We start from the raw sequence: 14,858 nt of genomic DNA, 5'->3' as shown, positions 1-14,858 counted from the left end.
AAAAAATGGGTGAGGTGATGAGCAGTTACAGGCTACAATTAGGTAGTGTAATCAGAGAAGTCCTCTCTAATGAGCTGACATTTTAGCAAAGATTAATGTTATAATGAGAGTGACTAAGTGGATATTTCAAGGAAGACTGATCAAGGTGAAGGGGAGAGCAATGGCAAAGGGCCTGAATTTGGGCACATTATTATTTTAATGAACCTCCCACCCTGCTCAGTAAATATTACCAACCAAATGCACCGTGGGCTGTTACATCCCTGCAACTACAAGTTGAAAAATTAACTCATGACATTTGCAAATATAATTATGCCAAAGAATTGTAATATGCAGAGTTACACTATCATTCAAAAGAACCTCTAGACATTTCAAATAACAGAAGATTGTGGGCACAACTGCTAAAATAAATTACATCACTAAGAAACATTTTGGAAAAATGTTTTTAACATTTAAGATTCTAAAATAAATAACTAAAAACATTGCTTTGAAAGCACAGTTCTAGTTTTAAAAACATTGTCATATGAATGTTATTTTTCTACCAAATTTTCCATGCACTAGGAAAAAACAGTACTTATTTCACAACAAATGATTATATAATTTTAATATTACAGAATTATCCAAATTAATTTAATCACAAATTTCTATGCTTTAATAAAATGTTTTGAGAACTTACCATGAGCCAAGTATTTTATATGTATTTTTGTGTCCACAGTGCTATTATGCAATATGTATCACCTCTATTTTATCGATGATAAAACTGAGGATCAAAAGAATTATTTGAAGTTAAGGTGAAATACTTATGTCTATAAAACTGACTTGAATAACCAGCTCTTATGGTTATATCATAGATTTATACTAATTTGTGACAATATATTCATTGAAAATGAAAATATATTTATATAGTATATGTAGTGGAAACATAAGTCTACATAAATATTGCTATTGATTAAAGTAAAGTTTTATAACAGTCAACAGTTCCAGTAGTGTTATCTCATATAACACCTTATTTGAGTAGAAAGATTTTAGTAAGATAAGTATATCAGACATTTCAATACTAAGTTTACATATTAATGCCCAGAAATGAGGTTCGGAAAAGTCCCATAGAAGTTAAATGTTACACTGTAATTTGAAAGTGTATATATATAAATGTTACATATATATACATATATATATCATACATATATAACACGTGAATAATAACGCTCAAATTAAAATCTAACTTTTTATTTGTTCATTTGTTCTTTTACTTTTTATCCCACATATGAATGAAATCATATGGTTCTTAACTTTTTTCTAACTTACTTTGCTTAGCATGGTAGTCTCAAGATCCAGTTATGTTCTTGCAAATGGCAGTATTTCATTTTTGTTATGGTCAAGTAGAATTTTATTGTATACATATATGTAACACATCTTTTTTATTCAATAATCTATCAAACAACAATTTGTTTCCACATCTTGGCCACCATGAATAATGCTGCAGAGAACAATGGGGTGAATGTAATTTTGAGATTAAATGTTTTCCAATTTTTTTTGGTAGATACCCAGGAGAGGGGTTGCTGGGTCATATGGTAGCTCTCTTCTTAATTTTTTTTTAGGAGAATCCATACCATTTTCTATAGTGGCTGTACCAGCGTACATTCCACCAGCACAGAATGTGAATTTCTTTTTCTCCACAACCTCTCCAACACTTATTACTCTTGTCTTATTGAGAATATCCATTCTAGCAGGTGTGAGGAGGTATCTCATTGTAGTTTTAATTTTCATTTTCCTAAGAGTTAATGAATTTGAGCTTCTCTTGTATATATCTGTTGGCCATTTGAATGGCTTCTTAGAAAATGTGTCTTTTCAGGTCCTCTGCCCATTTTTTAATTAAATCATTTGTTCATTTGGTGTAGAGTTGCATCAGTTCTTTATATATTAACCTTTTGTTAGAACTGTTGTCTCACATTTTGTCTTGAATTTGATCAATTACCTTTTATGTCTTTTGGCAGTTCCTTTCAATGTGGACCAGTATTGTGGTTATCAGAAAGAAGTGGGATGATGGGGAGTTAGTAATGAGTAAAGGAGGGCAGATATATGGTGTCAGAAGATTTGACTTCAGGTGGTGGACACACAATGCAATCTATACAGACTATGTATTGTAGAGTTGTACACTTGAAATCCATATAATCTTATTAACCATTGTCAGCCCAATAAATTTAACTTTAAAAGCAGAAAGGAGAGTATGAAGAAAGACAACATCGGAATGCCAGAAAGAACTGAAGGGAGAAAGTGCAATGAGAGGAGGGAGATGGGAATGAGGAGGCATAAGGTCAAGAGAAGCAACTAGAAAAGAGAGAAAGAGTTTGAGAGAGAAGGAGAAATACAGATAACAGGGTTTGCTCAGGAGAAGGTCGAAGTGGAAAGGAGAAAGTAATGGAAAGAAGAGGGGGGCACTGGTGAAAGAGTTGTGTCAGAAACAGGATGCAGGAGCATTGTTCAGTCGTCATCTAGTTCTGGTTACGTGTGAGTCTTAGTTTCCTCAAATGTAAAAGAAAAAAATAGAATTTTTTAATTAAAAAGGTATATTTAAAATATAAGTCGTATCGTTTGATAACGATTTGTGAACTTAATTTTGAAATGTTAAAATGATAGTTAGTAATGGGTATAAGGTGAACAGTTTTCCTAAATGCAACCCAATTATTCTAGATGCAGGTGCCTTTTGTGTGACATGGATTATTTGCTGAGACTAACATGTAATCTGGCTGAATCCGTTCTCATATGATTAGTTTATTTCTAGTTTCATACAAATTATTATAAGTATGAAATAAAATGGATTACTTTCTTGAAAAATAAGGTTTTTTGTATTAAGAATCAGTTAATAAACAAATCTGGAATAGAGGTTACCAAGCCCAATTTTAGTTTGAATGCCAATTTTAAAAATTTTAAGTGAAAAATTCTTCAAAAAACTCTAAAGCATGTCTCACAGAGAGAAGACCAAACTCCCAGAAAAAATCAGTTATTAAAGAAGCAAACATGACTAAGTTATAACAGAATTCACAATGAATTTTGGTTGCTTAGACTATTATTGAGTTCTCATCCCACCAAAGAATTTGCTTGTAGACACTTCAAATTGCATTCATGTTTATGAAAATTATTTTCCTGTCCAAATAAAAAAAGCAAATCTGTTTGCCTCATAATACAAAGTGAAAAAATATATTGGATTACACTTTTGCTTTATTTATCTAACTAATATTAATTGAGGAACTCTGAGTAACTTAAAAGAAACAAAAATAAATGATAAATTATTTGCTTCTTAGTAGCTCTCCATTTCAGATTTTCTAGAGAATTTCTCAATTTCAGCACAAAATTATATATTTTAGACTTGTGATTATCTTTTTATATTTATCTTCATATATTTCTATGTATGGAAATATATGCAAATTTGGAGATTAAGGTATTATTTATTAATTGCAAGGGCTGAATAAACAAAAATGCCTGATTTTATAGGAAGTATATTTTAATAATTATGAAGATTCACTAATCTGCATATAATTAGGATGGTGTGGAGTCAGCTGGTAGTTGGTGGAGGAATATACACAACAAGAAGCCTTCTTTTCCTGCTGTTTCTCCAAATTCAGTTTTGAACACTGAATGCATAATGGTAATACATTCCCCACCGCATTTTTTATGTTTTTTCATCAGTCTTAATATTTGTTGTGTCAGAATGTTATTTTAGAAATGATGAAGAGGAACTATTTTTAAAGAATGTAGTAATAAGGGGGATAAATGGTTGTGGAAAAATACAATAGAAAAGAAAAATAAATAACAGAAAAAAATAATGTGATTAAGATTCAATCCTTCTAGTTCCCTTATCTGTTTCAACAGCAGGTTTAAGGTGAGAAAGTAGCAGGTGGCTTATTAGGCCAAACCCTGTTAGGGGTCCATGAATTTTAGCATTGTTCGCCAGGGATTTGGAAAAATATTTCAATAAAATGTAGGTATTGACTTGCAATCAACAGTCTTCTAAGGACTCAGGAAGGATCCAAACCTTCTATAAAGACTAATGCAAGAAAATATTCATTTGACACATATTATATCTCAATCACTGTGCTTGGGGATCTTATAGCTACTTCATTTAATTCTTTAAACAGGTATTGAAACAATAACTCTTTGTCACATTTTTAATATAAGGAAACTGACCTTAAATAATTTTCCTAAGCTTGCAAAACTTTAATGTAATATAGTATGAATTGCAACATATATTATTTTTATTCTATATTCACTATACTTTTCATACATCATCATTGCTAAATCTAATTGATTAATGAAATGTAAAATATTGATGTCAAAGGATTCACACCTTACTATGCTTTTGTAGCAAAAGCTTTTTATTTGGGATTTTTCAGGACATGAAAATCATTATAATAGATAATCAGAGTATTATTTGGATGATTATGGTGTATAATGAAGATAAATGCTTATATCATGCTTCTTATTCCTTGTATTCAGAAGACTAAAAAACCACAAAGTGGGAGAAAATGAAGTGTATTCTAAAAAATGATTCAACAAGCAAGGTGCTTTGAAAATAGTCCTGTTTTGTATAAGAAACTGAAATTATAATTTAAATTGTTGTTAATGTACTAATTGACTTATTTTGTTCAATGTTCACTAGAAAAATAATCTAAGTTGTAAAATATAGAGCAAAGTTCTCTGAGAAATATAGAAAATCCCTTCATTTTTTCACTTTCATAAGCAACCCCAAATCACTAAGAAAACAATGAACTAAAATAAAAGTATTTTTGTATGAACATATGTAATAATAGCAGTAGGAAATTATTTAGAAATTTACTTCACATAAAATTTATCTTAGGTTTTATTAGCATCCATTTTAGGGATGTGATTTAGGGATGCTGAAAGCTACCGCGATTACCCTAAATACAATGGGTAATAAAAGGGAGAACTAGGAGTAGAACCCAGGCAGATTGGTTCTAGTGGCCAAAGTTTCACATGAACCCATGTCATATGCACCTTTTAAATAATAGAAAACAACATAATCAATTCAAAATATGAAATGAAGTTTTAAATACTTCTGTTTTCACTTTTTTTCTGATTTCCCATTCAATACATTTGTTTACATTTCCTGTAATTACATTGCAAACTCATGTAAGTTATATTTTAGCATGACATGTTTAATATGAAGTATTCTTTCAGCCCTTGGTTGGTGTGGCTGTTTGCTGGAGCAGCAACCCGTAGACAGAAACAGGTGGGTTCCATTCCTGGTCGGGGCACAAACCCTGGTTGTGGTTCCATTGTCTCCCTAGTTCTCTCTCTCTCATTCTCTTTTGTAATGAAAAAAAATGTTCTTGGGTGAGGATAAATAATAAATAAATAAATGCAAAAAAAGAAATATAAAATACTCCTGCCAAGTTTGATTATTAATGTTGACAAGCAGAAAAGGTGAAAATTAAAAACAGAAAATTCAATAAAAGTTTGAAAATAGGATGTTGTAATGCTTGATTGAGGGGTTTGTTTCTTTCTCAGGTGGCAAACTCTTCCCATAGACATAGGTATTATTGAAAGTATATATATATATATATATATATATATATATATATATATATATATAGTGAAAACCAAGAAAGTGTCCTAGATCATCAGTGAAATTTTACTCTTTCTTCTGGATAATAAGATCTTAAAATGTCAGATTAGTTTAGGTACTACTTTTGTGAACTAGGTCAACTTCCCAAAAGGTTTAAGAATCAAATCTGCTTAGGTCTCTGTCATTACTTCTATTGTCATAAACTGACTTTTCCTAGGTTTTTTCACAATCTGTGTTTGTTGTGATTGGCAGACTTTTCTCACTAGCTGACCATTGTTTATTAATATTAGGGACAGTTCTCACTGATAGAACATATTAGTGATACAGGGTGCAGCCAGGGGGCCCCGAAAAAAAAGATTTGGAATGGTGTCCAGAATTCAAAGTGTATAGGAATAATGGAGAGACATGCAAGATGTCCTCCCCCCTCCCCCCCCACAGGTGTGAGTTGGGGGGAAGGGAGAGTTTTGTACAGCCACAGCCTTGCAGCTAATCCATGGCATTGTCTTTTAACATATCTATAGCCTTTGGCAGTCACTTGGATATGTTAAATGGCTGTGGCCAGGCTTGGAGCTAAGGGGATGAAGTCACTTCCCCCAGGATGTAACTGGGGGCAGGGCCCCCAAGTTACAGCGCCTGCGTGAGAGCTTGGAAAAGACTGGCTCCGGGACATGAGGGGATAACTGCCCAGGTTAGGGGAGTCACGCGGTTTCAGCAGAGGACCCCCTCTTGGTGAGGTGAAAGGGGGAGAGCCACGTGGTTTCAGCAGAGTGAGGACCCCCTCTTGGTGAGGTAAAAGAGGGAGCCACATGGTTTTGGCAGGGTAGGGACCCCCTCTTTCCCGGGTGAAAGGGAAAACCACGCAGCTTTGCCAGAATGGAGATCCCTGCAGCCCGGTGAAGAAGAAAGCCACATGCTTTTGGTGGAGTGCAAAGCCCTGCAGCTTTGGTAGAAGAGGCCCACGCGGCTTTGGGGTGCCCCCTTTGGACATAGGGCCTGAAAAGCAAGAGAGACTTTGATTGGGACTGGGTACAAAGGACGCTTGCCAGTGGACCATGAGAGGGTACCTCAGTATTTTGGATTAACTGGAGATCCTGCACAGTGACACAGCTGATGGTGCCAGCGGCCTGCAACCCAGACGTGTGCTCTTTTCCTGATTTACGGTACCCGGAGTTGGGACAGTGGGAGAAGGGAGCGCTGTGTGGGCGTAGGTGTACAACCTAAAGGACTTTGATATTTTAGTGGAGGCATTAGGCCTGAATAGCATTAAATAAACATTTTGTTTCCTTTTCACAAATCTCTGGCTTTAAGAGATGTCTTTCCAATTGGCGGCGGATGGAGGAGCCCAGTAGATTTTAGTATTTTGTTTTTGGGAGGGGCCCCTGTTGTATAGCAGTTTTCGGCATCCCTAGGTGGGCCGAATATTGTATTGCCCCTCCCTCGGACCTCTTGTTAGGTAACATTAGGAATAAGCTACAGACAGTACATATAATCTCTGTTGAATCTGCACCAAACTTACTGACCTAACTCTGTAAGTAATTAAAAGTCTTCTTAAAACAAATATAAATAAGCGAGAACAGCAAAATAGAGTTAGAGAGTGATAGGACTGATTTAGGTCAAGTAACATTTGACCAGCAAAGGGGATTATGTGTTAATGTGTGGGGATATTGTTCTAGGCAGAGGTAATAATTCTAAAAAATCTAAGAAAGGAAGCATGGTTAAAACAGAGAAAGGAGAAGAATGAGTGACAGAGGATGAAATAAGAGAAATACCCAAGGGCAAACGGTGCATGCCTTTTAACACAGAATAAGCAATTTGATATAAGTGTGAAGAGGGAACACTCAATGTTTTGAACAAGAAAGTGACATTTAAAAATAATCTCTCTGGAGATTAAACTATAAGAAGAAAAAGTGAAAGCTCTTAGCTCAGTTAAGAGACAGTTGTCCTAACCAAGGACAAAAAAAGAAGGTGCAAAATTTTAGCATATGGACTTGTTGTAAGGTAGCAGTGTTACAATCTTTGATGGATTGAATGTGTAGTGAAAAAGAAATATATTAATTAGTAAACTATATGATTTTATTTAAGTGACCAAATCAGTAGTGGCACATTTACTAGGAAGAAAAACACTGGAAAAGGAATAATTTGAAGACAGAATGAAAACTTAAAAACCCAAAATACTAATTCAAAAGAACATAAGCATCCCTCTGTTCATTGCAGCATTATTTACAATCACCAAGATATGGAAGCAGCCCAAGTGTACATCAATAGATTAGTAAATAAAACAACTACAGGGTATTTACAGAATGGAATATTGTTTGGCCTTAAAAAAGAGGAAACTTTTACCCTTTGCAACAGTATGCAAAGGCCTGGTGAATATTATGCTAAGTGAAATAAGCCAGTCTGAGAAAGACAAATACCACATGACTTTACTCATATGTGGAATCTAATGAACAGACTGAACTAGTAAGGAAGACAAAGACAGATGCATAGATGGACAGTAGGGTGACAGACAGCTAAGGGGGGAAGGTTAGAGGATGGAGGATATAGCAAAAAGGGAAAGGGACTCATGGACACAGTCAACAGTCTGGTTATTGTTGGGGGTGGGGGACGAATAAGGGGACTAAATGGTAATGAGAAAATACAATAAAGATTTTTAAAAACTTAAGAAACTATATATTCCAGAAATAATTCACTCATTCATTAATATTATTGTATCATCACTTTGTTATTAGATGAGACAAATGGCAGCATATCACTTTATAATCTTAGTAGGGAAAGGGGATAATATTATTTCTTTTTACTGGTATCACATTCCAGTGTTATTACCATCATTATTACAAATTTTATTTGTTGTGCACAATGTAAATTTTCTTCCATAATTATTGCTGTCAGGAGTCTTACATATAATTTATTTTTATTCCTACCCACCACCACCCTACCCTCTGGTAACCACCTAACTGTTGTCTGTGCCTATGAGTTAATTTTTTTGCACATTTGTTGCTTTCAATTTTATATCCCACATATGAATGAAATTATACGGTCTTGATTTTTTTCTGTCTGACTTATTTCACTTACCATGCTGTTCTCAAGATCCATCCATGTTGTTGCAGATGGCAATTCTATTTCATTTTTTTCTTATGGCTAAGTAGTATTCCATTGTGTATATGTAGCATAGCTTTCTTATCCAGTCCTCAGTTGAAGGACACTTTTGTTGTCTCCACATCTTGTCCAGCCTGGGTAATGCTGCAATGAACATAGGAGTGCATATATCTTTGCAAGTAAATCAATGCCAATTTAAAAATAATGATAATTCAGATATTAAATGTAGGCAGAATTGAAATATATATATATATATATGTGAAATACACACACATATATACATATATATGGAGAGAGAGAAAGAGAGGAAAATATTAATCATGTGGGAGAAATTTCAATGATGTTCTGTCATATAAATGAGAAGATTTAGTGTATCATAGTGAATATTATTTGCAGCAGTGAACTCTTGGTTTGATGTTTCCATGAGAAGCATTAGTGTTTCATTTGTTGCTCAAAAAATAACACTTTAGTATTATAAAGGTTGGGCTATTTTTTGTAGCTTATTATAAAATACAGGTCAAGTTTTTCAAAATTTGGGACCATTACTCGGACACTAGGTCATAGCATAGCACTGGTGTGTTTCACCAGCTATTGAAGTATCAGAGTTCGTAAAGCAGCAAATGATGTAGTTGCATTTAAATTAAATAAATATGTTTTTCTTAAACTAAGAAAGAATAAATCTAGAAAAGTGTAACCTCAAGGCTGTCTAGAAAAGTGTAACCTCAAGGCCAACAGAGGCACATTAGGGCGAGGCTATAGCAGTTGTACTTAAACTGCACCTGAAATTCAGTTATATAAATGTGTTTCTAGTGGTAACTACTTTCATCTCTTTTCCAAAAGCATCTTATTTTCAAAGTTATCTTCTTAATGATGATATTACTCTTCTCTGATTATCTTTAATTCTTGCTATATTTTATATCTTTGTTGAAATAGAATTGATATACAAAAACTGCACTTTAAAAAATTCTCAACTGAAGACATATTTATTAATTTTAAAGAGAGGGGAAGGGAGAGGGAGTGAGAGGGAGAGAAACATCAGTGTGAAAGAGAAACATGAATTGGTTGACTCTCACACAAACCCTGACTGGGGGCCAAACCCCCAGCCCAAGCAGGTGCACTGACCTGAATCAAACCCATGACCTTTTTGTTTACAGAACATATGGGTTGATGATCCAATCAACTGAACCACATCAGCCAGGGTGTCTTTCTGTGTGTGTTTGTGTGAGTGTTTGTTTTTAAGTTGAAAGGTAATTGATATACAAAAACTGCACATTTTAATGTATATAATTTGATGAGTTTGAGCATAGATACACACCTGTGAAATCATCACCACTATCAAGGTAATAAACATATTCATCCCCTTCAAAAGTTTCCTCCTGCTCCCTACCTTTTTCTTGTGATAAGAACACTTAAGCCCTGGCTGGTGTAGCTCAATGGATTGAGCGTGGGCTGCAGACCAAAGTGTCTCTGGCTCGATTCCCAGTCAGGGCACATGCCTGGTTTGCAGGCCAAGTCCTCACTTGGGGGCACACGAGAGGCAACCACACATTGATGTTTCTTTCCTTCCCTTCCTCTCTCTCTAAATATAATTTTTAAAAAAATAACACTTAAGATTATTTTCTTAACAAAGTTTTCAGTGTACAAAGAAGCGTTAACTTTAAGCACTGTGTGGTATATCTAGCATATCTCTAGAACCCATTCATCTTGCATGATTAAACTTTATATAACCTGAAGGACATTATGCTAAGTAAAAATAATAGTTATGGAAAGACAACATTCTTCTTTTATTGGACAAATGAAGGGGCTAGCATTTTTCTCCTTTAAATTAAAACCCATGGCACTGTGAGCTACTCTAGGAAAAAAACTCTCCGAGTAGTTTCTTCACTTTGTGGAGAATCCTGTGTTTTCCCAACCCTTCTGTGAGCTGGAGGTGTGTTTCCATGACATCCCCCCTCTTTCCACCCACCACAGAAGCCTGGGTCAAATCAACTACTTGGTGAGATTTTGCACTATACTCTACACTTCTGTTATTAAATTCAATCACAGATAATAATTATTTGTTTTGAAAATGCTGATTTGCATTAGTGAGCATTCCCCTTCTCTTATAACCGAATTACGCATTTCTCTTCATGTAGGCCCAACCCAGATGATTGATGTCAAGGATACTGGTGAATTTAATGCCCAGGAGAGGTAGAAATCCAACAGCTTCCTCTCCAGGAAACAATAGAATCGCCCCTTTCCTTTTCCTCCGCCCCTTAGTTGGTAGGGGTGGAGGGTGAGCTGGGTGATCTTTACAATGTCTTCCAAATCAAAAGTTTTATAATGATATTTGCAAATGAGAGATTTCTGTAATAATACATTCTTAAAACCTCTATAGAATATAAACTGGGAAAATATTTTCTTTCCAATAAACTTTTGTACACATGCTAAAGACATATATAAAGTCACACCAGCAAAATCTTGTGCAGTAAAGCTTAAAACCAATCATTTAAACAGTTTGTGATTGATTTTGGGAAAAAATCAACTCTATTCTGTGTTTCTAATTACATAACAGTGCTCTTTAATTTTGGAATGTATAACCAAACCTATATTTCCACTCTTTAATACCGTTTCTGAGTCATGATTAAAATGTGTTATTATATATATTACATACTCGGCCATTGAGGACCCAAGGGAAGCAATTATTTGGCTTGGTATTTGACTGGCAGAACTATGAAAATAATCACTATCTGCACATTCTTTAATTTTATAACCACTTTTGTGTTTTTCCACTTGTAATAATAGTAATTATTATTAATAATGCATATTGTACAAAAAGGAAGAGAAATAGAAACCAACCTCAGTATGATTATATATTTTCAGTCCTCAATTCAGTAGACAAATCATTTAGTCTCTACTATGTGTAAAGCATTATGGCAGCCCTGGTGGGGCATAAAAATGATATAGGCATTATCCCTGTTCTGTGTCAAATGATATTCAAGTATAAATAATCGTGAACACACAATAAAATGCATATTATAGGCACAACACTATGCCTGTAACACTATGCCTGTTTACACACTGGGTTAGTGGAGAAACTTATGTTTTATCATGGAATGCATTATGGAGAAGTAAATTTTGAGCTCAGTATAAGAATTGAATAATTGAATTTGTCAGTGCACTGTTGTGGGATAAATATATATATGTGAAGAAGCACAGGAGATGAGATAGTGGGTGTGTCTTCAGGGAATTGAGAGTATCCCAGGGTATAACAGGAACTGAATAGGAGACAGAAGCTAAGAGGTAGGTTAAAATCAGAAGGGCAGGGGAAATGGTGGAAGGGAAATGGAGACAACTGAACTTGAACAACAATAAGAAAAAACAGAGCATCTGCTATGGCATGCTAAGCTTTTCAGTTTTTATTAAGTATTAAAGAATCTAGAGCAAAGCTTTAGCATAAACAAATTGAGTCTTAGAATATTAACTTTGTGAGAATTATGAACATTTCTTTCTTCAAAAAAGCAGCCATTGTCTAATATAAGCAAAACAAATATTAGAAAGTTTGAAGGACTCATGAACAACATTAAAAGTGGAAATATTAGGCTCAGAATTAACAGCAAATATGGGATTTCTGGAGGTGATTATAGAGGTTTTATTGATAAATATCTAGTAGCACATTTAAATAAAAAGTAAATATAACATCAAAATAACAAAATTAAATAATTTCACAGTAAAATAATAATAGTAATAAGAATATGAACTGAGGTGACAGTTAGTGAGCTGATGTAAGTCATGCCAATTTTGACATCACAGGACATAAGTAATTAGTACACATTTAAGATGAAACTGGGTGAAAAATTGAGACTGAGTTTATATATACAATATAGTCTACATGTGAAGAGGGACATACACACACGGGGGTACCCCCCAAGAACAGATTTATCTTCTGGAGGGTGGGCTCCTTACAGGACACGCTTCCCCAGCTCTGTGAGTACTTCAAGGGGAATCCATCTGCTTGGCCTCAATGAGTTTTTTTGAAAACTCTGTTAATGCATTTGCCCATTTCAGGAAGGCCGATTTGTAAGCACATTGGCCCACAGCCCACTTCAGAGTTCAGCAGTTTTTGACTCAAAGGAACGTGACTCCCCTGCCCCACCCTCCCTATTCACTGGATCTCCTGAATGGCTCTCTTTTTTTGTTCGTTTGTATCTGGGTGAAAAGAGTCCTCAAATGGAAGTGTTTTGCCAATGAGGAGAAACAACAAATGGCAGAAGCACTAAAGTCAACAAGTCAAAAAAAAACCTGTTTTGAGCAGTGGAAAAATGTCTCAACAGGTGTACTCTCAAGATGACTGAAGTTTAAACATGTAAGAATAAATACACAATTTTTAACAAATAAATTCTGGGTTTTGGGGGCCCTCCCTCATGTGTGTGTTATTTGTGTTTAAATTTACCAATTTAAATTATTATTTAAAATAAAGAGATCCTGTAATGCTTCAAATCAAATTTTTGAGAATAATTTTAAAAAGCATATAATAAAACAAATTTCAACTCAAATTATAAAATTAAAAAGATTCAATCTCTGCTGATTTTCTCTTCTATAAAGTTTAAAATGTTTACCTAGGCTTTTCTCAAATTTCAGAATAACACATAAGTGTATAGCTTAAAATTAATCTATCAACATAATGATGCTTATCATTTATAAAGTTAAAGAGTAAACTAAAGATTTTTTTTAAAGAAACACAGTATTTCTTAGCTCCAACCTTCCTTACTCTCCTCAGTATTTATCCTCTGAAGCAATTTTGTTTAGCTGTTTCTTCTGGCAATTTTAAGATATCTCTAAATGCTATCATAATATCCTTGCAGGTATCAATTTTAGATACTATCTCTTGACTTGCTATTTTTGTAAATGAGGATTTAATGGTTTTATGTCCACACATTATCTACCTCCCTCCTTGAATTTTCTCAAATCAATAACAATATTTAAATTACACACCTGTGAAACTGTTATCTATAGCTAATATTTTATTGGACTCATATCACCAATTTCTTTATTATGTTTCCCGGAGATTTTAATACTTTTCTCATTAGCTTACTTTTCTCTGTATCAAGTGCTATTTCGTGCTAAAACTTTCAATAATCCTTCAATTTTCCAAAAGGCCAATCTCCTCAAATAATTCATCATTTCAATTTCTGTTTGGTGATACTCTTCCCGGACAACTTCTTCTGAGGTTGGTTGCCGTCTTAGCCTCATGAACAATGGCGTACTCGGAACATCTCTTTGATGCCATCCTTACATTCTCTCGGCTGTTCCCTGCATTGGATTCTTACACTTCTGAATGTCATGTCTTTCAGTTCTTGTGGCTTTATACCTGTTTTGGTGGGTCATAATCTCCAGTAACTTCATAAAATTTAAAGCATCGTCTAGAGTCAGAGGAGAGAGCGATGCCAGCTGCATACAACTAGCTCGCACAGCACCCTGGAAGTGCCGCAGGTACACACCGTAATACACAAGGGGGTTCAAAGTGGAGTGGTATAAGCCACGCCCCAGGAGGCCTCCCACTGCTGCCCTTGAGCCTCGTGGAGGTGTGGAAGGCCTGGCCAGGTCCCTGCAGCCCTGGGCCTGGCCAATGCAATCCAGCATGACCACCCGGGGCCTGAGCATCCGCATCCCTGAATTTTCTTTTACTAAGTGACGAACAATGGCCCCATACCCAATCCGCACTCACGGCCATCCACACAGTTGAGTATCAGGCCCTTTTTTATTTCTAACTCTATTCCTCCCCGGAGGGAATGGGAGACCCCAATTGCTAGATTCCTCCAACACCTACTCTTTCTTCCTATCAAGAGGATTTTTTACTAAGATAAGAACTGTGCTCATGAAATGCAGGACAGTAGCCAAGTTGGCAGAGCTAGGGCAATTCAGAACATCTCCTCTTTTTCTCTGAAAGGGCCCTCACAGCGCACACACCACGTGTCCTCTCCACAAGCAGTGACTAATGGGTTTGAGTTTCTCACATGTCCCTGCACAAATTGTCAACGGGCATATACTTTAAGGTCAATTCTGAATATGTGACTATGTCAAACTTTTATTGTATGAATTTTATATGTCTTAATATCATACAGCTATTTACATGATAATATATAATTTGGGGGCTGAAATTTTAAGTTTTTCAAATATGGTTGAATACAATCTAGTAGGA

The sequence above is a fragment of the Artibeus jamaicensis genome, unplaced genomic scaffold (genome assembly GCF_021234435.1).
Source record: "Artibeus jamaicensis isolate MK-2021 breed Jamaican fruit bat unplaced genomic scaffold, CSHL_Jam_final contig_354, whole genome shotgun sequence".
In the NCBI taxonomy this organism is placed as follows: Eukaryota; Metazoa; Chordata; class Mammalia; order Chiroptera; family Phyllostomidae; genus Artibeus; species Artibeus jamaicensis.
This window is presented reverse-complemented; position numbering follows the sequence as displayed.